This window comes from Equus przewalskii, chromosome 6, assembly GCF_037783145.1.
Source record: "Equus przewalskii isolate Varuska chromosome 6, EquPr2, whole genome shotgun sequence".
In the NCBI taxonomy this organism is placed as follows: Eukaryota; Metazoa; Chordata; class Mammalia; order Perissodactyla; family Equidae; genus Equus; species Equus przewalskii.
In genome coordinates, this window is record NC_091836.1 from 65,323,475 (window position 1) to 65,349,899 (window position 26,425).

Below are 26,425 nucleotides of genomic sequence, written 5' to 3' on the forward strand. Positions count from 1 at the left end.
ATAATTTCCCCTGATTTGTTAAATGCCCTCTTATTTCACTCTCAAAGATAAAGCTTAAAATGCAGTTAATCTTCAGGAGAAGTGGGAAGGGTGGATTGAAAAGGGATAAAGTGGAAGGGGGGGTGTCACAGCCATTTTTGATTTTTTTAATGACTGCTTTTTATTTTTGTAATGAAAGGAATGAATGATCATTGTGAGAAAGCTAAAAAGTATCAAAAAAGCTTAAAGAAAATACATATTACTCATAATCCTATTACCCAGAGGCAACCATTGTTAATATTTGGCTATTTTTTTTTCTTATTTTTCTCCATGAGGATTTTTATGTACTTAATTTTGAAGTCTTCTTTTTTAGAAATTTGACATGATAAGGTCAGCATTTTTCCACGGCAGGGAAAATTCTGCAAAAAAGAAAAACTTTAGAAAGTGGCTGCATAATATTCCAACAAGGCTGTCCTGCAATTTGCTTATCCTAGTTGACCATTTAGGCTGTTTCAGTTTTTTCCCATTATTACAAATAATGTACTGCTACCATATCCAATCTACTGTTTTTTTCTGGGTAATACATGAGGCAGGTCGTTTGGAGGGTCTTAGGCTGAATTTTACAGCAATGTTTTCTACGGCACAGAGCAGCCATACAGGAGAATCTCAAGCCAGCTATAGAATTAGATTACAACATGGTAACAACTGGCCTTACTTTCCCCTCTAAAACTTCCACTTCCACCTGAATTCTCTTGACATTGAAGTGAATAGTGCCGCTCTCCACCCAGATACCTAAGCTTAAGAAACAGGAGTCACTATGGACTTCTCCTTGCCCACCATCATCCAACCAGTCACCAAAATCCGTTCATTTTACATCCTTGATCTTTGTCCAGTCTCTCTTCCCTTCTCCATCCTCACTGCAATTGCCTTAGTTTATGAAATGACCTACATCATTTACCTAAATGACCTGAGCATCTCTGGTCTTCTCAGACCACACCCTCTTACCCATTTCTCCATACAGCTGCCAGATCACCTTTTCTAAATACACTTCAGATCACAGGCCTCTTCTACTTAAAACCTTTAATAAGCTTCTGTTCCCCACCACCACCCAATACCTGAACTTGCAGGATGTTTGAGATCCTTAGCTTCCTTCAGGCCCCTTCAAGACCCAACCTACCTACTGCTCGAGACTCCACCCTCGGCACTCCCTTCACCTGCCACCTCCACGGCCATAGCGAGTGCCTCAAGCTTTTGTCCTTGTCCTTGTACTGTTACCTCTACTTAAAAAGTGTCTCCCCTCCCTTCATGGTCTAGATAACTTCCTTGCTTTCAAAACTCAGCTTGAATAGCACTTCCTATGGGAAGTCTTCCTTTATCCTCAAGGATTTGGTTAGGCACCCTTCTGTGCTCACACTCTGCCTGTGGCAGAAACCCACCACACTGTGCCTCTCCTTGAAGGCCGGGATTGGGCTTTCTTCATCTTTTTTAACTTCTAAATACTTCAGTTGTGTATTTCCTAAAAACAAGGATAGTCTGCCACACAATAAGAGTAATTATCAAAATCAGGAAATTAACACTGACAAATTACTATCGTCTAATCTACAGATTTTATTTTTACCAGTTGCCCCATTAATTTCCGGATGGAGGACCACATGTTGCGTTTATTATCATGATAACCAAACTGTTCCTTTAATCTGGATCTGTTCTGGAGTCTTTGTCTTTCATGACTTTGGCATTTTTGAAGAGCACATGACAGCTCTTTCATTGAATGTTCCTCAATTGGAGTTTGTCTGATATTTCTTCATGATTAGATTCAGGTTATTCATTTTGGTAGGAATACCACAGAAGTGATGTTTGTCCTTCTAAGTGCATCACATCAGGAGGTACATGACACCTATTTGTCATATTCCCAATGATGCTGACTTAAAATTACTTGTTTAAGATGGACTTGGCCAGATTTTTCAACTGTAAAGTTTCTATTTTTCCCCGTGAAATTAATCAAAGATACTTTGTGGCTATGCAAATTATCTTGTTTCTCATTATATTTTCCCCTACAATTGTTGGCATTTGGGCCTCTGTTTTCTCATTGGTCAAAATGAAGTCAAATTCTATAATGAATGAACAGTGGATTCCAAAATTTTCACTCTCAAGGATCCCTTTATTATCCTGCCCCCTGCTTTGGACCTCACATTTTGAAAGCTGTTGCCCACCAGACAAACGGCACTTCTTAAGGTATATGTGGCTCATTTTCCTATGATACACTCATCAGACACGCCTACCGCACTGTGCGCTCACGAAGGCAGGGCCTGCTTCCCTCACACTGGATGCCCAGAGCTGAGCACAGCGCAAACCACAGTGTAGGTGATCAACAAATATTTGTCGAAGGACTGAATCTGACTCCCAGTCACAGCTTATGCCCAGCATTTGATGTCTGTGTGAGGACACAAAGTTGACAAATGCTATCATTTATCAGACACTTGGCATTTTAGTTAGTCTCAGAGGTCTCGTCACTGATCACTGTTCAGTTATCATGAAGATTTAAAAGATAGATTGGACAGAGCACATGGAAACCTCCCACCCACCCCTATCCCCATCCCTGTCTTTCTGGGATGCCTCAGGAGATGTTGAAGGGGCATTCCAGCACCCCAAGTTTATAAGCTCTGTGATGCCTCTGTAATCAGCAGATGGCTAGACAGTCTCCTCAGCTTTTAAAATATCCTAGACCTTATTTCACATTGGTATGACTTTAGCACTGTCACATTTCCTCCTTCATTAAGCACTTTAGATCATAGAGATATAATGTAGTAGAAGATCAAGAAGGGAATTTTAGAAACAGATGGGAGGAAGGGAAAGGGACATTAACTGAGCATCTCCTATACGCCTAGTGCTCTCTTTCCTTTGTTCCCTCTTTTAATCCTGACCATAACTGGTGAGGTAGGTATAATTATCCATTTTACAGATGAGAAAACTGAGACTAGGTGAGGGATGATGGCTTGCATTAAGTCATACAGCTAGCAGGCTGCAGGGCTGGGATGGGAATTTCTCTAGTCTCTCCCCAAAGCCCTTGTAAGTTGCCACTGCACCAAGCTGCCTCTCCCATCATATAAAATGCCCTTCTCTTGGAAATGTGCCCGGGATCAGGAACCACACATACAAAGGACAGAAATCTCTTGGACCACGTTCGCTGCAGTTATTTTTTAAATGATTGTTATCACGACTCAGCAGCTGTTACCATGGTTTTGGGGAAGTCGTCTGAGGAAGGAGAGCCTTTCCTTGGGCATCTTGCGTGCCTGAGGAAGGAACTCAAGTTCTCAGCTCTTAATTACCTCTGGCTGTGCTGCAGCAGCAACGCGAGAGAGACTTTCCCTGGAAAAGTGTTGGGGGTGTGAGATAACATCGGGGGTAGGCAGGGAAGGAGGCCACGGGCCCCAGAGAGACCCGGGGACAGGACAAGCTGGGAGGGAGAGGGGACCAGAGAGCCTATAGAGCGATGGCGGAGAAAGCCAAAGCTCGAGGGAAGGGAACAAAAGGGAAGTGGAGAGGAAGTAGAGAAAAGTCGGGACAAGGAAGGAGAAAGTTTGAGAAAGGGGGCTAGAAAGAAAGCGAGGACAGTAAAAGAGGATACAGAACAAGATACTGAAGAACTCTGAGAATTCGAGAAAGAAAAGGAAATAAAAAGGAGAGAAGATGGAGAAAGAAGCAGAGAGAAAAGAGGGAAGGGGAGAGAGGAAGTCATTGGAGAGAACAGAGAGACTGGGGTGGCCGAGAGGCGGGTGAGTGAGTGGCCCCGGAGGACGCGCATCACCTGCGTGGCGCCCCCCCGCGCCGTGGCGCGGCCCTGCTCCCAGCGCCTGTGCGCCGCGGCTCGCCCAGCCTCGTAGGATTGGCTCTCGCCTCCCATTCATGTAACCTGCGTGTGCGTGTGCGTGTGTGTGAGTGTGTGTGTGTCTCTCTCCCTCGCCCTCTCTGTCTGTGTGTAAGAGACCGAGGGTGGGGGACGGAGGCAGGCAGGCGAGCAGGCAGGGAGGGGAAGAAGAGGAGGGAAGCTATTAAACACACACACACACGCGCGCGCGCACACACCCGCCCCAACCCCCCAGAAGCCTCGGGATTGCAGCTGTTTCATGTGGGGCAGCAGTGCTGGCAGGGACGCCGGCCGGGAGCGGCCGAGAGCGGGAGCCGGGCGTGCGCGCGCGGCTGGAGTCTCTCTGGGGCTCGGCTCCCTGCGGGAGCTATTGTTGGTCTCGCTGGAGCTGAGCGCGGAGCCGGGACCTGCTCCTTCCCGGGCACCCTGCTTGGGCTCGCGGAGCCGAGGAGCCGCGCCGCCGAGAGCGAGAGGAGCCACCGGCTGGGCGCCTTTCCTCCCTGCCGCCGTCCTCCCTGCTTCCCTGGCGGTGGCAGCCTGCAGCCACGGTAAGACGGCGTGATCGGCTCTACGGAAAAGCGCCTTGGGGACCGCGGCGGCTCCTCGCCGTCTCTCTCGCCCCTCTGCGCTCACTGTGGCAGGGTCGGGGCAGCTCGCGCGGATGTCCAGGTCTCCGGGAGACGCTCGTCTGCACCCCCCCCGCCCCCCCGCCCCGCCCGCGACGAGGAAGGAAGAGAGGGAGGCTGGGGAGCGGGTTGCCGGCGAGGCAGTCTGGAGACCCGAGCTTCTGCCGCCGCCCCCGGAGCCCGCCGCGGACTGGAGCCCGGGAGCAAGGGCTAGGGAGAAGCAGGGAGGTGGGCGCGGGCCCGGGACTCGGGACAGCGGGTGGGAGGGAGGCGGCGCGCCCCAGGTTCGTCTGCCTCGCCCGGATCCCCTTCCCTGCCCCGGCCTCAGCGCCGGCAGCCCCTCTCCAGACTCGCCCGCCCCAGGGCCCCGGCGGGCGCTGAAGGAGCCCGCGAGGCGGCGCCGGGCTCCGGTGGCTGCAGCCTGCCCTGCGGGGCGAGCGCCGGCTGCAGCGCCCCGCGCGCGTCGCGGTTGGAGCGGAGAACTGGGAGACGCGACCTCAGCCCCGCGCCCTCTACAGCCCGCGCGGCGCTCGCCTCTCCTCGCCCGCCGTCCTGCAGCGGTGTGGACGGTCCCTTCGGAGCGCGTTGAGGCTGCAGCCACCGGGTGGACACTCGGATCGCTCCTGGGTGTGTGTGACTACTCGCACCCCTGGCTTCGGCAAATGTGCTCTGGGTTGAAATGCGATCACCGAGCTCCTTAGTCATTTTCCTCGCGATTTAAAAATGCAGCCTTTATATTGGAGGAGCAGACGGGAAGGTGGTGTCGCGGGGTGTGTGTGTGTGTGTGTGTGTGTGTGTGTGTGTTCACACAACCAGGGAATATACAGCCAACTACTGGGGGCGAGAAGAGGTTCAACTGGTGAGTCCTCCTTGGGGAGCAGTAGGGTAGGCTTCGCTGGCCCCTGCCCACCCCTTCTCTGCCCTGCCCCCGCCTAGGCGAGGTTGGAAAGTACTGGAAATTCAACTGCGTGGTCTCTAACTTTGGAAATTGGCTCCCCTTTCAGGGAGAGACTTTAAGGCGATGTGTGCACCCTGGTCCATGTGGACCGGGGATATTATTACTCAGTTGGGTGCGCAGTCCTCTTGCGCCAATCCCCCGCCGGGTTCCTAACCCCCTCCCACCCTCTGGCCCTCCGGCTCTGGCGAGAAGGTTTGTAGAGATGCGGTTATCCTCAAGCCGCCAATGCAGCGAAAGGGGCGCAGAGAGGCAGCCTGGGCTTTGCCGTATCCTGCGTGCACTCTTGCTGTTTGACGAGCCCACGAGATCGCCTTGCTGCTTTGTGGAAGGCGGCGGCGGGGCACGCTCGGGATTCGAGCGCCCAGGCGAGAGGGTGCCCATGTGCTCAGCTGTGAGGCCGCGCACGCAGAGAGATCTGCCGATCGGCATCGCGGGCAGTTATATAAACTGCCTCGGTGATTACCCAGAACCGTGATGCGAGCGCCCGGTTCGCGAAAGATAAGCCTGAAAGTTTGCCTGCTGGGAGACTGTAAGTACTGGGCGCTCCTACCCGGGGACCGACCGGAGGGCAGGGAGACGCCTTACAACACAGGGCCCACTTCTGCGATGGGCGTTGGGGGCTGGTGCTGCTGTCCCCCAAGAGCTGGTTATGGAGGCAGGGACTAGGGTAGAGGATCCGAGGTTGATCAGAGAGAAAAAGCCGGTCAGAACTCGGGGTCCATTGAGTCCTCAGAGCCCGATGCTCCCCTCGCGGGTGTTGGGGGGCCTTTTAGGGAACGTTGTTTTAGAAAACTGACTTTGTGTCCTTGGGAACCCCCAAGCCCCGCTTCTGTGCCCCTTCAAGCGCCCCCTCCCACCTTTCACACCCAGTGCCCTTCACGTGTTTAGGAACCTGCCCTCAATGCCTGGTCCCCCTTGGAGATGCCAAGCATCCCAGCCATCCAGGCCCACTCTGGCGGGAAGGAGACGGCTGGCCTCTGCCAGGGTTGACCACCATTACGGACCTAGTCCTGGTTTCCTGGGCTAGCCCGGCGCTAATGGGGATGGGATGGGGATGAGTGCCGAGCATGGCTTCCGTCCCCTCGCTTTTCTCCTACGAGGACGTTAGTTTGCTTCTGTTGCGTTTATTCTCATCTCGCTGCTTCCCCTCGCCGCCGCAGCCTGTAGCACGTTGATGGGCTTAGAGAAACCACAGTAGTAGAGTGTTTTGAAATCTTGTTTTTCGCCTGTAGAAGGATAAGCCTCCCCAGACCTGACAGAGCCATGCGGAACGCTGAAGTCTGGGCCACCGTGGCCCTGAACTTCCTCCCCCCGCAGTCAGGAGTGGTGCTGTGCTTGGGTGGGGAGGGTTTTGTTTTTGCCACATTCCATCGTCCTGAAACCCCGCATCCCCTCTCCCTGAAATCCCTGGTCTGTCTGAGTGTGTTCCGCGATATAAAATGAATCCTCCCTCTCCCAGACCTGTGGGGCCCTTCGGATTTCCTGCCGCTGCCATGATCCTTAACAATGCGATTGCAGAGCTCGTGCTCGGCGGGGAAAAATCTCCAGGTGCCGGTCGGCCGCGCCTTGACCTTGCTGCAGGCGCCTTTAACCCGGCTGCCTGGGGGGCTCCGGAAGGGTCCTGGAAGGAGGAGGGAGCCCAGGAGGGGCTGGGTTCGCTCCCGGGGCAGGGCGGGAATCCGGGTCGCGGCGGGGCGACCGCGGGGAGGGGACGGGGCTCGGCGACAACCTGTTTCCCGGCGCGCAGGGGCGGCGCACTCCGGCTCCCCTGCCTCGGGGCTGGCCCGGCGCAGCCCTCCTCGCCGCCGTCCTCTGGCCGCCTCGCGGGGGCCGGGGTCGGCTGCGTGGGCCGAGGCCCCCTCGCGCTCCCTGCCGGCGCCGGCAGGCTTCCCAGGCTTTGGGCTCCGGGGTGGGCAGAGCCGCAGTCCGCGCGAGCGGGGCCGCCGGGGGCGGGGCCTGCGCGGGAAACCCGAGCCGAGACCGCCGCGCTCCGGGCGGGTTTCCAGCCCCTAGGGCGGTGCGGCACGGGGTCCCGGCCGCGCCTCCCTCCCCTCTCCCCGCCTGGCTCCCCATCCTCGGGACCCCTGGCGCGTTCCGGGGGCCCTGCCGCTCAGCTTTGCCCGGGAGCTCTCCTCGCCAAAGTTATGAGGGATGTTTTCACAGGTGGTGGCTGTGGAAGCAAGTTTGTGTGTGTGTGTGTGTGTGTGTATGTGTGTGGCTGGGGAGGAGAGTTGTGCGGCGAGGCCTGACATCGCACAAAGCGGGATTCTCCTCTTTGTAGGCGTTACAGGGAATAAGAAAGATTCAGTTTTCTCTGGTGACAGTGATGATGGCAAGTCCTTCCACCTAGTGGAAATGGACCAGTCGGAGCTGATTTCCTGGGGTGAAAGTGCCTCCTCTCTGAGGTGCCTCGCGTGCAGTAGGTCCTTGTGAGTGTTTGGGGAATTGAACACCCAAGGTTCTTCAGGCAAGTCTTAGGATTTAGATGTTCGCATAGTGTTGGAGGGCTAGTTCAGGACAGGGTTTATTCCCAGCGTGCGTCTTTAAGTGAGAGAGGGCAGGGTGCTGGCGGGCACGTGAATGGGCCATCTTCTCGGGTGGGAAGTTGTCAAGGATGGAGAGGTTTGGTTTTCAAGGGAGATTTCTTTGATTTACCTGCCAGCATCTCATTCTCATCAGGCTCTCTCTTTGGGGATGGGAGTAGAATGGGGGCAATAAGCCGAAAAAAACACCCTAGTGGACTGAGGAGGAGGAAGGGTCAGCCTTGCTCAGTGCCGGGCCCCAGGGGGGCATAAGTAGGGCTCAGCCTAAAGAAGAACCTCAGAAGACAGTTCCACAGCGAATAGAATGATCTGAAATATGAGGTAGTGAGCTCCCCACAAAACAGGTGTTGCAATAGAAGACGGGGTATTTTAGTAGTGGGCGATTTGGATCTCCAAAAGACCCCATTGTATGTGGTACAATCTCCTCAGCCCTTTGTAGTTCTGTGGGAGTAAGTTGATGGGATGTGACTTTAACCCCTTAATTTACTGGGTGGGAATCATGGCTATATGGCCTTAGGCAAGTTACCTTTGGAACTTCAGTTCTCTGGCCTGTAAAATGGAAACATAGTGTCTAGTTTACAACACTGTAAGGATTAATGTCCATAAAACCTCTGACACACTGCAGGCCGTGCACAGATGATCATCCTCCTCCACCTCCTTCATCCCTTTGCAACTCTGTGCATTTGTTGGGTGGGGGTTGGGCAGGGAAATCAACAGCCCCGAAAGAATTAGCAACATTGCATCCACAGTCTATTTAAAACCAGCTCGAATGCTTGAAACAAAAATATCTTCTCTTTTCTTAGAAAAGTCATTTCCAGTTTTGTTAGAATTTCTCCCTTATTGGGTCCTTTTTTTCTGACAGAATTACATCCTCGTGCAGATTGGCGTGTTACATAACCTGATTTTTCCAGATCAAAAGTTACAAATATGGGAAAGGGTGATTTGGAATTTAAGATAAAGATTGTTGGGCAACTCAAGCAAGGGACTCAACTGAAGATGCCCACTCACACTCCTTAACTGTCTTCTGGGTCGAAGGACGGTGAGATTGAATAAGCGCGTGGTACACATCCTCCCCTGGGTACTCAGCTGCCTGTGGGGTTCTAATGAACAGCTACTCTGCCTGGGCTCCAAGCCCCCTGCTCTTCCCGTCCCAGTGCATCCTCCCACATCCATGAATCTAAAAAGTGAAACAAAAGAACAATGGGATTTAAATCACGTCCTTGCAGATTTGATTCCAAGAGCCTACCAGGGTGAGTCAACATCAATTCCAGATCTAAGGGGCCGATTCTTACCTGCCTTCTTACGAAGTCCATCAGCCTGGCTTATTGTAACTGAAAGCTGAATCACTCCATCTTTGCTTTGTGCTGACAGACTGCTATGGGGGCCACCTTGAAAGTAACACATGCCCCAGTTCCCAGGGCACAAGCATACGTGGATCTCTGAACTTATAAATTTCCCATAAGGAAAGCTTCTAATGAAACAGTATAAATGTAGTTGCTTAGTCCTCTGTGGGTTATATATATATTGCTTTGTCACAGTTCTTTTTCCTAGCTTTTATTGACTTTATTCTAATTACCAATGTAATATATGTTCACTCTAGCAAAGTAAGGCAGTATAGAGAAAAGCAAAAAGAAAATAAGTTTCACCACGTTTGGAGTTATACCTTGTGACCTTATGAATGTAGAAAAAAATGAGATCACAGTTATAATATTTTTGAATGTTTGTTTTCATTTAATGATACATCTTTCCATGTTATGATTTCCCCCCGTGGCAGCATTTTTAATGGCTACATGGAACCCCAATGTTTTAATATGGCATAATTTGTTTATAGAGTACCCACATTTTGACTTTTTGTTTTAGTTTTTTATTATTATAACAAAGCTGCAGTAACTATCCTTGGACACACTGTGAAATTTTAGTATTTCCTTAGGATGAGTTCCTAGAAAGTACGATTGCAGGGTTGAAGGCATATGCCACTCTAAGACTTCTCTGACACGGGAGAAGCAATAGGGTCCACCGAACTTTCTACTTCATCTTTTTAACCAGAATATGGCAGTCTACTTTGCAGTCCCTTAAAGGCTTGGGAGCCTAGGTAGAGGCAGATAGGGTGACAATCAAACCTCAAGCAGAGGATTTGCATACCTTTGAGCTGTTCTGCTAAACTCACAGGCAAATCCTTTTTCTAAGAACATTTTTCTTCCCTGGCTGTCTTTGAATCATCACTCTCTGTAGCGCTTCAGCCAGCAATGGAGTTGAAATATGTAAATCTACTCCTCTGTATTGTAGGTGGGGCTGGCTCCGTAGTGTGACAAACAGGTCCTCAGAGAAGTGTATGTGTCCTTAGCATTGGCTGAGGCAGTGGGTTCCCCCCTCCCCTCCTTTTCCTTTTTCTTTGGTGCAGAGGCTTTAGAATGGCCGCTGCCCAGGAAATCTTACAAAGGAAACAGTTGAAACTACCGGACAGCAAGTTTATCCCCACCTGCTACATGGCATTTTACTGGGAAAATCAGCCCAACTGTCTCTCTTCGTGGTCCCCAGGCACAATAAAAGAATAAATTAACATGTCTACATGCTCTTTCCAAAGTGGACCTAGTTGGGCATCTCGTCCCCTCCTTGCTGGGGCCAGTTCAATCAGAGGGTGGATTTGCCAGTCTCGCTCTTTCACGTGTCTGATTTCTGTGACCCAGAAAAGATTTGTTCCCTGTGGTTAGATGACTCGTCGTCGAACAAAGAATTCAGTGGAGCCAGTGGGGGGAGTTCACTGCTCCCATTTCCAAGGTGTCCCCATGCTCAGCGGGAGACATCAGGAGTTCCTTTAGATCCAATGGAGAGGTCACCTCAGGGTTGTTCCGTGGTGTGGTCACCATAGAGGAAACCCGCTCTGCTGGTGGCCTCCTCTGAATTCTGACAAGTGTTTGCATGCTGCCTTTGATACTGACATGACTCCAGTTTCACCAGGGAAGGTGCCGGAATGTTTTTGTCCTTTGTTAAGTTCTGAACATCAAATCAGGGCTTTTCTTTCATTTGGAAAACAAAAAGGAAACAGGGTAGAAATGCAGCGGGACCTCCAGGGCAGCTGTGCGGTGTCCGCTCCTCACTGTCCCCTAGAGCCTTGTGTGGGCTCTTGGGGCAGGAGCCCTGTAGCCTGGGCCCACGGTGGAAAAGGTATCAGATGCAATTGATCAATCATTATAATCCTTAAGAACATTAGGTTTTAAGAATGTTTTTGTCTTAAAGAGATGCTTTTCTTGCTGTGGAATGATTGTTGATTTCTAAGAGTCTGGTCTTTGAACTCCTTGAAGGTCAAGCAAAAGAGTTGCAGCTAATACATCATGGCTTTGGGTAAAACACTGGTCTATTCTTGGAAGCAGTTCCCCTTTCTATAAAATTCAGTTGAGAGAGGAGAGTGGATTTGATGTTTTGTAAGATCGTGCTTCTCGAATGTTCATATGCACGCACATCACCCAAGAGTCTTGTTAAGGTGCAGGTTCTGATTCTGTAGGTCTAGAGTGGGGTCCAGGAATCTGCATTTCTGACAAGCACCCAGGTGAGGGCATGCTGCGGGTCCATGGTCCATGCTTGGAGTAGCAAGGTTTCAAGCTACTTCCTACTCTGATCTTATTTCAGAAAGCGATAATAATGACCACCAGATGTCAAGAGGAGCTGTCTTATATTTGTAGATTGGCACTACCCCTTCCTTTTAGGTTTTGAGAATTGGCATCTTCCCTCTGGCAGACAGAGTGCTGATGGACATGGTCAATCCTCTCATCCGTTGGATGTGGAGGAGGTGAAAGAATGGGGCAGGAGCAAAACAAACACGTACTGAGTACCACCGCTGTGTCAAATACCTGCTGTTATCCCATGTTCTATATGAGGAAACTGAGGCTCAGTCAGGCAAGCCATTTGCCCAGGGTCACACCTGGGACTAGCATTTGATCATAGGCCTCTCTGGCTCCTAAACCCTTGTTTTTCCTAGAATGACAAATTTGTAACTTTCTAGAATGCCACATAATTAAAACTGAGTGTTTAGCAAAGCGTTTCCCTTTAGAGGTCCTTTTCCTGGGCCTACTTTGAGAGCAAATCAAGACATTTAAAAATTTGCGTCATTATCATGCAAGCAATTAAAGTGCTTAAGAGCTTAAAAGCAATTTGTTCAAGTTGGTTAAATATCCACCCTCCCCAATCTTGTTTGTATTATTAATTTACTCATAAACTGTGACATTGAAACTATTGCGAAGGTAAATTTCAGTGTCTTCTGATTGGTGGAACCTTTCAAATGAAAGGAGTTTGCATTGATGAGGTCCACAGTGGAAGGCTCCAGCTCTGGAGGAGTCAGAGAAACCAGCCTTTTACTAAATAAACCCAGCCCTGCTTTACCCTCTGCCTGAGAATTGGTCGTTTAAATGTTTTATTAACATGCAATTATTCTGAGAACCAGTCAACAATGCAGCTCTTTGCGAACGAACGTTAATTAGCTGATCTTCACATCACCTCCACGTGGCAGATAAGTAGCATTAACCCCGCATTTGAGAGAACAAATGGACCTGGAGATGAGGGTGGAAGAGGCAAACTCTTGACCTGCAGGAAGTATGGTAGAGGTAAGTGGAATTAGGAGATTCCATGAATTTGTCACTTAAATATGTATTGGGTGATGTGCTGGATATTCTAGAGCTGTGCAGTGCAGGGTGGTCGTCACTAGTCAAAATTTAAATTAAACTTAATTGAAATTAAATACAATTAATAATTCATTTCCTCAGTTGCACTAGCCAGATTTCAAGTGCCAAATAGAGGATGGTGGCTACTCTATCAGATGGTGCAGATGTAGAACATTTCTATCATTGTAGAAGCATAGCGTTGGACAGTGTTGGTCTAGAAGCTTGGGATAATCCAAGACTAATGCATAGATCCCCACCCTTGTGGCACTCTCATATAAAATTTCTTAAAACAATAGCTGATGTGTGACAACCACTACTTAACCCAAGCTCTGGCTGAATACGTTGGGTAGTAGTTAGGGACCCAGCTCCTGGAGCTAATGACTTGAGTTCAAATCTTGGTTCAGCCATACACTGGTTATATGACTGGAGGTAGGTTTTTAAACACGGTGTGTCTTTGCAGACTCATGCCACCATTTTTCATTTCCCTTATTTAGCCTAGATTATTTCTAAGACAGTGCTGGATTCTGAACAGGGTACTGGGAAACAGGTATTCTCCTTCTCTGCTGGTGGAAATGCAAATTAATACCTCCTTTTAGGAAAGCAATTTGGCAATAACTCTCAGTAGTCCTAGGAACACTTATTCCCTTTAGTCCAGTATTCCAATTCCAGGAATCTAGCCAAAGAAAATAATCAGAGATGGGCAGAAAAGATTTAAGAATGAAAAAATGTTCATTGCAGTGTTATTTATAATAGTGAAAACAAAAGATAAACAATTGGATTGGACAAGTAGAGCAGAGACAAACAGTGGGATGTTATACAAAGACTAAATGTTGTTTTTTGAAAATGTGTTTTTGTGACATGGGAAAATGCCACCATAAAATTTATTTTTAAAAAGTCCTGAATGCTGTACTATTAAATCCCAAATATATTTTTCACAGCAGGTATTTGTTGAAGGAGGACTAAAAAGAAATAGACAAAGTATTAAAAGTAATAACCTGTGAATTAATAGAATTTTTGATGGTTTTGAGAGAATCACTGTAGCTTTTTCCTCTAAGTTTTGTGTTTTATTTTGTTTTACCTTTTTTATTTTATCTTTTTAACTGCACTAACCTAAAGAGGTTGGCAAGTGCGCACCCTGCTGTGGCTTCTATGTCCTCTGCTGTGCTCCGTGGGCAGGACTCCCAGCTGCCCCTGATTTTCCCTTTCTAGCAATCTTGGAATTTCTAGTTTATCCAACCGAGTGTTCGTCGACCTTGAAGGTCAGGACGTACTTCCTGATGTCCAACCTTCATTCCTCCTTATGCCCGTGTGAGCCAGTTTCTACATGTACTCAGGTGATTCAGATTGAGCAGTGTGACTATTGGAAGAACATTAGCTTTGGAGCCTGAAAGAACTGGGTTCAGATCCTGACCCTCACCTCCTCACTGTGAGACCTTGGGCAGCCCTCTGTGCCTCGATGGCCTCATCTATAAAATCGGGAAGGCAATAGATCCATCTCATATCACATGGCTGTGAGGATTAAGTGTTCACGTCAGGAGAACATCTGGCACATACAGGTAAATAAAGATGCAAATGATTTCAGGGTCTGGTGCATGGCGCCTTCTAGAACGTAAGCTCATTTATTCCCCAGGATGCTCTCTGGAGATTGGCAGGATCCCCACTTTCCACATGAAGGAGTGGGGCCTCCAGTGGTTGCAGGATGCAGCCCTTGTCACACAGATTTGTGAATGACAAAGTTGGGACTGAACCAATGTCTGGCGAACATTGCGCCTTATGCCTTCTCTGGAACAGGCTTGCAAGCTGTATTGCTGCCTGGACCATTTTCCTTTGTTTATTGGTTTCCCTGGGACGCACTTCATCCTAATGCTGTGTAAACCCCTCAACGGTTCCCAGCCGTGCACTCGTCCCTCACAAGGAATAAATAAAGCGGACATTCCTTTTTTGCAGGTTGAATGATTATAACAAAAACTCTCCTAACTGAAAAGTAGCCCTGAACTGCCGAGTGACAGAGGCAGGGATGCTTGGCCAGAATCATTCTCTGGGGAGTATCCAGGACCCTGTAGTCCAGCTCACTTTTGCCACCTCGAAAGATCTCCTTCCACACTTCACCTCTTGGCAGCTTGAAAGAGGCACTGAGTTTGTGGACAGCCACAACTCCCAGTGCTAACACTTTGTTTCTATGGGAGCTTGCGCCAGTCACTTCATGTCCCCATGTCTTAGTTTCCTTATCCATAAAATGGGGATCGTAACCAGTATTTCATAGGGTTGTTGGGAGGGTTACATGGAAGAATGTTTGTGACAGTTTTGTGAATCCTTGTCATTGTTGAATCAGCATCATTATTTCCAGAGCCTTAAAAGTAACCTATTGAGGGACAGCTAAGTCAGGGGTTCCTTTTTCTCCACTATGGATGGTTCTCCCATATACTTCAGTTAAGCGCTTTCTAAGGCCATGAGAGACAGTGGAAAAAGCCAATGAATTTTGGGTTGAATTCTCAGCTTTGTCACCTGGCACCTGTATGAATTCCAGCAAATTACTTAGACTCTCTGAGCTTCCATCATTTTTTCATTTATAAAATGGAAAATAGACATGTCTCTCTCATGGGGTTGGTGTGGGATTCGTGAAGTAACTTGTACAGTGCCTAACAGGCAGTGTCTTCTGTGTGGATGGTATCTCTTGGCATTGCTACTTTTTCTGTTATCTTCTCGCACACTCAGCTCCTGGTCCTCTGATTCTTGCTTCCAGAGCCTTGACTGAGCTGTCATCACAGTTCAGTGGTGGACAGAGATGTGGAGCGGGGCTGGCAGGGTCTGAAAGATCCTGTTCCAGGTTTTTGCAGGTCAGATTCTGAGAGTACTCTGGCGTCCCTGCTTTCTGAAAATGGTGGTGCCTGTAGAAATGGAAAAAGCAAAGAGCTCTGGATTTAGACCTGGAGAGCCTGATTCTGATTCCAGCTCTGTCCCTTTGCCCCAGGTTAGTCATAATAATTCTCTGTTTCTCTGAGCTGGTGTCAGGTGCTAGATTTTGAGTTTCAGCACAGTGCTCAACGCAGTGGATCCCAGCCTGACCATGCTAATTAGAATCACCTGGGAGCTCCTACCAGAGACCAGTGCCCCAGTCCCACCCCAGAGCGCCCTACAATGGCTCTGGCTGGGACCCAGGCATCAGAGCTCTCTAAAACACCCCAGGTGATGCTGAGGTGCAGCCAGGACTGAGAAATGGTGCATAGGGTAGAGCCTCATTAAATCTTCATCCTCTGCTTTCTTCAAAGAAATGTAAAGGGGTCCCATATTGAGTAATTCATGTGTGAGGTGGGTGACCTAATATATTTGAGCTATAGGACTACAGATATGGTAATCAAGGCTTCTTTCTCATCCCTTCCCTGCCTTCTGGCAAACTGGGGCATCCGGGTCAGGAAAGTGGCCTTCTCACTCAGCCTGTCCCCTCCTCGTTCGTTCGTTCTATCACAGATGCATTCAGAGAGCTGGAAAAGGCCTCGCCCTTGCCTGGAAATGCCGTGATATTCCTTTGACCTGGTTTTGTTCCCTTTATGTTCACTTCTGGGCAGAGGCCTATTAACCATTCATGCACAACCCTCTACCCAGCCAGCGGGAACTCAGGATTCCCCGGATCAAAGAGGGAGTGCCTGATCTCTGTGGGCTCCCTGTGAAAGGCTTGCCAGATGGTAGCAGCTCTCCAGGGTTGGTGCCAGAGACTTGACATTGCCAGAGGGCCTGGAGGCTCTGCACTTCTGGATGGTTTGGGTGATTTTACATCTTTTAGATAATGAATATTTGCTTGAGAAATCCTTCTACTTGAGATCATCTCAAACCCACCCCAAACTGAGAAAACACGTTGTGTTCTGAAGACAGCTTTTTCAACTTAATGTGCAAGGGCACCTCCTGGGGACTTGTGAAAATTCAGGTTCTGATTCAGTCCACTGGAGAGTGGGCCGGAGATTCTGCATTTCTAACAAGCCCCCAGGAGAGGCTGATGCTACTGATTCAGGGCCTACAGGTTCTAAAACCTAGATCTTCCTTCCTGCGTCTGCTTTCTCCTCCTCCTCGTCTCCCCAAGTTCAGGAGTACAAGATGTGGAGTGTCATAGAGCGAATGGAGTCGGTCAGTTCTGTGCATCTCTTTGTCAGTATTGTCATGGCCTCGGTGGCAGCTGCAGTGTGACAGTAGACATAGTAAATAGTGGCCATTATCATATTCCCCAGAAAGATTCCACTTCCAGGTATTATGTTGTATTCTCCAGGCTTCTTTCATATCCTCAAACTCATTAGGCATCATGGCACATTGTGGAATAGGTAGGGATTTTTATTACTAGGATAAGTATTATGAAAATTTTATAACATTTATCATGTTTTTATTTGACTTTTTTTTTTTCGGATTAGCCCAATAGTACATGTAAACAATGGAAAATTTAGAAAACCGAAAATAACCCAGAGAACAAATGAAAACAACCCATAATCCTGCCACATACAGGTAGTTCCCCCTAACAGTTTGGTTTTACCTCCAGTATTGTTTCTCTGTACAATCCTACTCTCCCCCTCACGGCCACCCCATTTGGAACAGATTGCACACGTTGCTTGTAACCTTAATATATCATGATCATTTCCCCATGCCATTAAATTTTCTCTCCAACGTGACTTTTGATAGCTATGTAGTATTCCATCATAAGGATATATCATTATTTGTTTAGCCAATTTTCTATTGTTGTTTTCAGTTTTAAACCGCTGTAAATAAGGCTGAGATCAAAATTTTTGTGTATTCATCTACTTATTTCCTTCAGCCCGATTTCTTTACTTGAAATTGCTAGGTCAAAGATTATGCAGCTTTTGAGGCCTTTGGATATATTGAAGGATTGGGTCAAGGTGAAGTTCTCGCCAGTCTGGCAGGAGTTCGATCAGGCAGGTTGTCATCATTCCCATTTGATATGGGGAGCTGTCACTCACCAGGAGTACCAGGGTCCCACTGGAGAGGCCCAGAGCAGATGTCCCCTCACTGGGTGCCCCTGCTCCTGGCAGGTGTGTGTTGAACTGCATCATGCTAGCTGAGATGCTCATCAGGGTTGACCTAGAGTAGGTCTGACCTAGACCACATTGACTTCCTGGGCCTGGGAAGGTGTCTATATTTTTAAGGAAAGAGGGGAATGGGGAAGAAAGGTACTATGTTAGTGTCTCCCAAACTTTAGGCTTATAATCAAAATGTATGCAGCTCCTGACCACTTCTCACCATCTGCATTTCTCCCACCCCAGTGGAAGCCCCCATCTTGCCTCACCTGGGTGACTGCAGTCACGTCCCTCACTGGGCTCCCTGCCTCTGCCTCTGCCTTTGCCCTTTGCAGGTTATTCACAACACAGCAGCCAGTGTGATCCTCTTAAGACGTAAATCAGAACACGTCACTCCCCCGTTCAGAACTCTGTAATGGCTCCCCATTTGCCTCCGAGTAAAGGTTATAGTCTTTACAGACCTGCAAAGCTCTCCTCCATCGCCAGGTCTCCCCTGCATGGCCGACCTCTCCTCCTGCCCTTGGTCCCTCACCTCCCGTGCTTTGTTGGAACATGTCAGGCCCTCTCCTGCCTCAGGACTCTTCCCTCTGCCTGGAATGTTCTTCCCCTGGACATCTACATGGCTAGCTGCACACCTCCAAGTCTTTGCTCCAATGTCCCCTTCTCAACAAGGCCCACCCTGACAATCTGATTGCATTGGTAAACCCACTTCCCCGCTCCCAGGGCTCTACCTCTCTTACCCTGCTGTCCATTTTCTTCTTTCCGTGGTATTAAATACTTCGGTTTATGATTTTAATAAGATCACGCTGGCTGCTGTGTTAAGAATAACCTGGGGTAGGGGGGAGGTGTCAAGGGCAGAACATGCTCTGTAATTTACTTCTTTGTTATGCTTATTGACTATGGAAATAAATAAAGACCACCCAAATGAGAACAAGCCAGAGGCTGTTTATTCAGAAATTGCTAACACAAGGGAGTCAGCCACCATCCTCGCCTTTGGTGTGACTCAGAGGCAGGCAGGGAGCTGGGAAAGCGTCATGGTGGAGGCAGGGACCGCGTTAGGGCTGCTTTGATTGGAAGTGGTTGGCACGAGGAAGCTGGAGGCGGGCTGACTAGAAGCGAGCATTTTCTGTGATTGGTTTGGGCAGCATATTTGGCTCGCTCTCATTGGTCTTGAGGTGGAAGTCGGGGCAAAAATTAGGAAAGCTGGCAGGTTGTTGACCAAGTCCTGACCACTTGGGGCTGGTTGCTGCAGAGGTCCAGGGTCAGAGTTCTGTTTTCATATGTGGTCTGAGTGTTGTTCATTCATCTCTTTAGTCTCTCATGACTATTATGAATCTCCATGGGCAGCCATCTTTGTCATTTGTTCACTGAGGTCACCCCAGTGCCTTGAAGAGTGCCTGCCAAGAAGAGGCTCGTAATCTTTGTTGAGTTGTGTACCATATTTGGCCTACGTTTCCTCATTTAGTCCTCACCACAAGCTGAGGTCTTCTTTTCCCATTTTCTGGAGGTGGAAAGGGGGCTCCTAGGAGTTAGACTTCTTGCCCAAGGACCCCCACCAGTGAGTCAGGGAGCCAGGGTTCCTGCACAAATCCACTGACCATAAAGCAAACGTCTCTCCCCAGGAGTGGTTTACAGTTAGTTCCCAGGAAATGGCCTGTGGGGAACTTGCTCAGTCCATTTGGTGGCAGGAGCAAAATATGCACCATCTTCAGATGTCTCTGAATTTTCAGCCGAAACTTTTAATAGGAGATGTTTAGCCTCTCCCGACACCTGCCTGCACTGATGAATGACTCCTAATAGCAAGAATTAATTTGGGTTCCTAGAAGGAGAATTTCCCTTCATAACCTCCCGCTGAAGCTAGGAAATAGGGTGGGAAATTCACTCTGCACTGGAGTTTGGGTGGTGGTGTCAGGCATCAGGGCAGGTTTCTAAGGTCCCCACATTCAGCTGCGTGTGTGTGTGTGTGTATACCTCTAATTTAAAGCACATTCTTGGAACTTTTCAAGTTAAAGTGTTGCCATGGTAACTCTCATGGTTGTCATTTCTTGATTTGTAGTTGTCACCCTCTCAGTTTCCCATCCCCTTAATGATCTTGGAATTAAATTCACTTGTTGAGAAGTGGACCCCAGAGACAGGCAGGCAGAGGCCAAAGAGAGGATGTGGGAGGGGAAAGCCAGCGGATGTCACAGAGCTCACACCAGAGGGGCAAGCCAGGTCCACATGAACGGATCTTGCCAGCTGGGATAGTCAGGCCGTTGGATCTCTCCTATGTGCTGAGTCCCTACTGTGTGCTGAACCTAGCAGCTCTGCCAGGCAGACTGTGATGCCCTATCACCAACCATGCGAGTGATGGAGCCAGGATTTGAATCTGGATCTTTCTGGCTCCAAGTCTGTGTTCTTCTACTTCACCATTCCAGGAGTCAAGAGAACATGACCAGGACTTTGGGGCTGGTCCCTTAGGAGCTAACCACCAGTCTTTCCCCAAGGGCTCCAGAGGCTGAGGTAGGCTGGGGCTGGGTGAAGGGCTGGCTTCAGTTCAGCTTCAGGGACAACATCTCACCAGACTGCCTGTGGAGGGAGTGAGCTCCTCATCATGGGAGGAGTGCAAGCATGGTCTGTCAGGGTATTGAGGAGAAGCTTGGGCTGGGAAGTCGGACTCACTGTCCTCTTTAAAGATTCAGTTACAGAATAGCTGGCTCCCGTTGGTGGGGCTGCTCATCTTGATCCTCAGCACCATTATTAAGTACACTGATTAGGGGCTGGCCCGGTGGCATAGCACTGAAGTTTGCACATTCTGCTTCAGTGGCCCAGGGTTCGCCGGTTTTGGATCCTGGGTGTGGATCTCTGCACCGCTTGTCAAGCCATGCTGTGGCAGGCATCCCACATATAAAGTAGAGGAAGATGGACACGGATGTTAGCTCAGGGCCAGTCTTCCTCAGCAAAAAGAGGAGGATTGGCAGCAGATGTTAGCTCACGGCTAATCTTCCTTAAAAAAAAAAAACAAACCAGGAGATTGCTGAGTGAGCTGTGCTCCGGAGTCGGTGTCATTCAAGACAGAGAGCAGGAGACTCCACTCAGACCTCAAGGTTCTTACCATACGTTAAGAGTGTTACTAGACCCCACGAGTTTAAGAGTCAAACCTCAGTTTAAATCCTGGCTGAGCCATCTCTAGCACAGGCATTCTCTGCGTTGGCGCCACTGACTAGAGAATTCTTTGTTGTGGGGTCTGTCTCTGGTTGAGATCCTCTGTGCTGGCTTGTATGACCTTTGTCAGATTAAACCACCTCTAAGTCTTAGTTCCTTCCTCTTTAATACGGAGTAACAGTACCTGATTTCAGGGTGAAATGGAGTAACATTAATCAAGCTTCCAGCAGAAAGCCTGGCACGAAGACACTGCTGAGGAAGAACTTTCACACCCAGGTTGACTGGGGCAGGCAAGGAAAACTTCGAAGAGAAGGAAGCGTTCGGGTCACACTTGAAGGATGAGAACATGTTTCCTGAAAGGACTAGAAATATTGCGAGCATTATTATTCCTCTCCCTTCCAGACTTCCTCTCCCTTACTGAGCGCTCCCTCTGCTCTCCTACAAAGTCAGCCGAAGAGACTTTGGTAGGCTCCTGGAAGTGGCGGGTTTGCTTCTGGCCTCCCATAACCCCTCTGTGCCTACCTCTCCGGGCATGTGCCTAGACCTGCCCCATACCTGGAGCAGGCCAACGACAGGCCCTGTTTCCCTGACTTGTTAAGAATGAATTGGAAATTTGTTTCCATGTAGCTCCCTTGCAAGAGAAAATGCACTGAGTAAGCGTTCAGATCTGGCTTGGACGTGACAGGAGCTACAAATGCAGCTGAATATTTCATGAAGGCCTTTTCATTCCACATGCTCTGCTCTTGTGGAGGGTTTGGGGGAGAGAGCACAGGCTGGGGAGTCAGACCGTCTCCGTCTGAGCCCTGACTCTTTGGTGGAACTTTGGGGGGAAGTCCCTTAGCTTCCCTGAGCCTCAGTTTCCTCATCTGTGAAATGTAGAGGCTTTTACCTAATTTGGCGTTTGTGATGAGGGCGATTGGAGGCCATATAGGTAAAGTTTCTGGCAGGGTGCCTGGCATGTGGTAGATACTTAGTAAATGGTAGGTCTTCAGCTGGATGCTTCCTGTTCTCTTCCCAGAATATGTATTTTGGGGAACAGCATAGTCCTCTGAGCGACACAGGCCAATGGCATGGGACCCTGAGAGGGACTAGACTCAGGGCAGCCTATCAGCCTGCTCCTTTGAACCTAAACTTTGGGGTCAGACCCGGCATCCTTGGAGAGCTCACCAGTTGGTCCTCTTTAGAAGGCACGATGTAAAGAATTCTCCCTGCTCCAATAGCCCAGCTGAGCATACCGTCAATTCAAAAACAAGCCAGTCTAGCCGAAGGCTGATTTAACGTATAGAGGTGACAAGCAAATGCAGCCTTGTCTTTGTACAAAGATGAGTAATTAGAAGAGCCAAAATAGAGGCCTGATGAGGCTCCCCTACCTCAGCCCCAGCCTCAGGCCAGACCCCAGCTCCGCCTGTTCCTACCAGGCAGCCAAGGTTGCTGTAATGAAAACAAGAGGAGTGTGGTGTTTTGTAACTATTTTTATACCTACATCAGACTTGATGTTAGTGCTTCTGAATTATTTAACATTTTTCTTTCTCAGCTGGCCTCTCCAGCAAGTTTCTCTCTCGGGGCGGAGGGAGTTGTTATAAAGGAAACAATGGAGGCAGACAAACATTGACTGCAAGGCTTCTGCTTTCCTGTGGGGGAATGACATTATTAGGTATCCTGTTATGAACCAGGGGTCTCCTATTAAGCTTAGGTGTCAGGTAGTCTTGTCTCGATTTTACAGATAGAAAATGGAGGCTCAGAGAAGTTAAGTAACTTACCTAAGACCACACAGCAGGAAATGAAGGAGCCGGAATTCAGACTCAGATCTTTCTGATTCCACAGCTGGTGCTTCTACTGAGATGGGCTCCTTCCTCTGCTGTCTTTCACCTGTGTGTGTGTGTGTGTGTGTGTGTGTGTGTGTAGGCTAATGCCACCCGTTGGCTTACGGGGCACCATATCATATGTGTGTGTGTGTGTGTGTGTAGGCTAATGCCACCCGTTAGCTTACAGGGCACCATATCATGTGTGTGTGTGTGTGTGTAGGCTAATGCCACTTGTTAGCTTACGGGGCACCATATCATGTGTGTGTGTGTGTGTGTGTGTGTGTGTAGGCTAATGCCACCCGTTAGCTTACGGGGCACCATATCAAATCATCTCCAAACAGTGTGGAAGGGAGCAGAGGTGGGAAGGGGGACCTTGGAGGTAGAGAAATGAGAAGAAGGGGAGAGGGAGTCCCTTGGTCTGACCACTGTATCTTGGAATAATGGGAAAATTGTCACTGTTGTTAGCAAGAAGTTCTTTCAAAGCACTTTGCAGGGCCCGAGGCGTTTTAACAGGCTTCCATCATCCCTGCTCATGTGGTCAGAGCCCCTCCCTCACAGCCCAGCCGTCCTCTTTCGAGTGGGATCCGCACCTTGGGCCTCTTTGAGGAGGGTGATGACTGGCAGCTCTTAACCACCCCGGACAACGGAAGGGAAGGAAGCAGACTCTTATCTTCTGCCTCTCGTAATTAAAGTCCATCACAGACTTTTAATGGGGATTTTGAAATAGACATCGAGGCTTGAACGAGATCCTGCTGTCGATTGAGATCGAGTCTCCTTGCAGAGGCCGTGTCTCTCTGATAGCAGTTTTTATTCCAGAGCCGGGAAGATTACACGTTGTCTGTGTGCTGTTCCTTTAGCTCCTATTTAATTATTGGTGACCTCGAGATGACTCTCTTTCAAGCATTTTAAACTCCTCATTCTACCTTGTGTGAAAACCCTGGTGGAATTATCGTATGAACTCTCTGTGGGAGATAGCCCTCTGAAAATTAGCCAGGGACACTTATTTCAAAAGTGCCCATCGTTATGGTTTCTATAAAATGCACTGGGATAAAGCAATCGTTAGTAATGTTAATAACAGCTGTATTTTGATAGGAATGCACTTTATGACTGTATCAAGTGGCATCACGTTCCGTTAAATAAAGTAATATTTGACACGGGCAAATTCTTTGGTATTAAATTGCAGATAGCTAGATGCAATCCTCGGGTCCTTCACGTATATATGTTGTAAAGCAGCCCTGCCATTTTTTTTTTTTTCTGGATGACTCTATTTATGAAAACTTGCAGACTAGGTAATGGAATGACATTCCAAGAAGGCTTCTTACGTGAAATAATTTGATTTAAAATTTTATGAGCCTTTTAAAAAATGACCGGCGTGTTTTCAAATGTCTCTGCTTGTGATTTTGCAAAGAGGAGAGAAGAGGGAGAGTCACAGTTTAAAACTACTGACCGTGTGCCAGGTCCTTTCGTGCACGCCTCGCCTCCCACCTAACGCGCACACAGCGCTGGAGGAGTAGCCGTGGTCGGCCCAGTTTTGCTTCTGGCAGAGCTGAAGCTGCAGAAGGAGCAGTGCCATCCTTTAGGTTACACTGCTTATGGAATTGGGATTGAACCCCGTTATTCTGACTCTGGAGTGCATGCTGTTCCCTCTGCCCCATACCGGCTCCTGGAACTGGGTTTCAAGCTTTTTTTCCATATTGCATGTGTAGGGGGTGTGTGGGTGTGTGGCAGAGCGTCATAGCTTTTTTTCCCACAAGGAAGAACAACCTCACAAAAAAACTGGTTTGTGTCCAAATAAGTTTGAGAAATGCCAGATTGGACAGGTTCAACGTGTTCTTGTGCTGCAGGAGTTCTCAGAGCCTTTACTATGCCAATGTGGGTCTCCAAGAGAGATAAATAGCACCTAAGACTTCCCAAATTTCCAAGATGAGAGGTTTTTTTTTTTTAATGTCTGCAGAACATCTCCTAAGAGTAGGATTCCTTCAGAAAGTCTTTGGGAAGTGCTGACTCCGTGGGTTGATGAAGGGACAGGGCTGGGATCACTGTTCCCGTCTTAGAGAGGCGAGCAAGGTGGAAGGCCGGCAGGACTGATGGCTGACCCTCTCGGAAGCTGCAAGCCAGCCTTCTCCTTCTGAGCTGTCAGTCACTCAGATAAATGGAGCGGGTTTTCTGTTCAACCTGCTTTATTGGAAACATCAAAGAATTTAAATACAAAGAATAAGGATTTAACATTTTTTGTATGTTAAGTCATCAGGAGGGAGAAAACCTTTACCTTGTATTGTGAGAAGGATTTGCATTGTTGAAAGAGCTAAAAGACAAAGATAAGCTTTTAAAATAATCTATGGAACAAAGTGAACACGGTGGGTTGGAATCAAAATATTTCAATCTGTTTTATTCCGTTAAGGGAACTGAAAAAAATGGTTTCTCTCTCATGTTCCCTCTCTTTCTGTTTCTCTTGAGTATGTGTACACACACACACACACAAACACACACAATATCACACCGGAAGTCTCACACCCAAAAGCCTCATGCTGTGGATCCAGAACGGAATAGGAACGGATGGATAATCTGGCTCACCTTCACGGCTGGGGAAACTGAGGACTCAGAGAAGGAAGGGCCTTGCCTCAACTCACAAAGCCAGTTAGTTTCTGGGACAGCAGCCCAAGGGGTGGAGACAGAGATGGCGTCTAATGTGTTCTGAACTCCCACCGTGTGGTGGGGCCTCATCTCTTTACCTCCAACCCAGGAGGTAGGTGTTATCTTCACTTCCAGCTGAGGACATATTCAGTGACAGGCCCACCCAAGGCAGGTAGCTGACCATACAGTGGGATTTGAACCCACTGTAAAGTCCACAGCACACATCACGTCTGGAATGCTCATTTCTTGACTGCCCCTCTGATTTTACCATCTCACCCACTACCCGTCCCTGACTCCCAGGAACGAGCTAGGGACGGACCCGGCTGCTTTCTAATGAGGCGGGGGGGATCACATCCATCCTGTGCTGTGGTTGCTGTGGGTGCCATTGCGAACATGGAGGAAGGGAGCCGAATGCACACCTGCGGGCGTGAGCAGCTTGGCTTCCTTGTTCCCAGCCGCTCAGGTGATCTATAAGCAGTGGGGTGAGTCACAGAGCAGACAAAGGCCCCTGACTCAGCACCTAGAGGGAGGTGCCCACGGTTCTTGATTCAACATTGCCATGGCTGGCAGGGGGCAGTTTTGAATCCTTTAAAAAGCCAGGTAGGTTTTTATCTCCTTGAATACTTTAGATGTGAGTTTGTCCTGAAGGCAGGGGAATGGCTCAGCTGCCATCCGTGGGCTTCTGTCCATCCTTTGCTTAAAATGTTTACAAGCTAAGCCTATTATAAATATGGCCTGGAATGTAGATAATCCAATGAGTTTGGCTTTCTTCAGACGTGGTACCTGGGGAAGCCACACATTTATTGAGGTGATGCTCCATTGCTAGAGACCTCCTCTCTGGGAATTTGGGTATCCAGTCATTCATTCACAAAGTCTCTCAATTAATATTTTTCAAGAGTGTCCAATTTGCCAGGCACTATGGTGAGCCAACTTGGGGGTAAAGATAACCCGTGGCTTGAAGGAGGTCACAGTGTGTTGGAAGACAGCCAAGTGAAGGAGTGATTGAAGAGGGGTGTGAACGTACAGGGGAGCATACAAGAGGGTCAGCCACCTCTGCGTGAAGGCCATCAGGGAAGGTGTCACGGAGGAGTTGAAGCCTGAACTGTGCTGAAGCATGATCAGGTTAGGCTGGGTGACAGTTGAGGACATTCCAGGAGAAAGGAACAGCATATACGGATACATAGGAAAATGGGACGTCAAG

General features: G+C 48.7%; 1 protein-coding gene across 37 annotated transcripts in view; it reads left to right on the forward strand.

The window, feature by feature from the left end:
- Nucleotides 1-26,425, forward strand: part of TENM4 (teneurin transmembrane protein 4) — a 2,704,309-nt gene that overhangs the window by 1,942,808 nt on the left and 735,076 nt on the right. For 26 of the 37 annotated variants that reach the window (XM_070625767.1, XM_070625764.1, XM_070625765.1 and 23 more), the window contains exon 1: nt 3,826-4,392. The exons of 4 other annotated variants lie outside the window; for them this stretch is intronic. The gene's annotated coding sequence lies outside the window, so the exon portion shown is untranslated. Of the gene's footprint in view, nt 1-3,825; nt 4,393-5,597; nt 5,958-26,425 lie in introns of those variants that run through there. 7 more of the 37 variants (XM_070625744.1, XM_070625759.1, XM_070625761.1 and 4 more) reach the window with 2 other exon arrangements.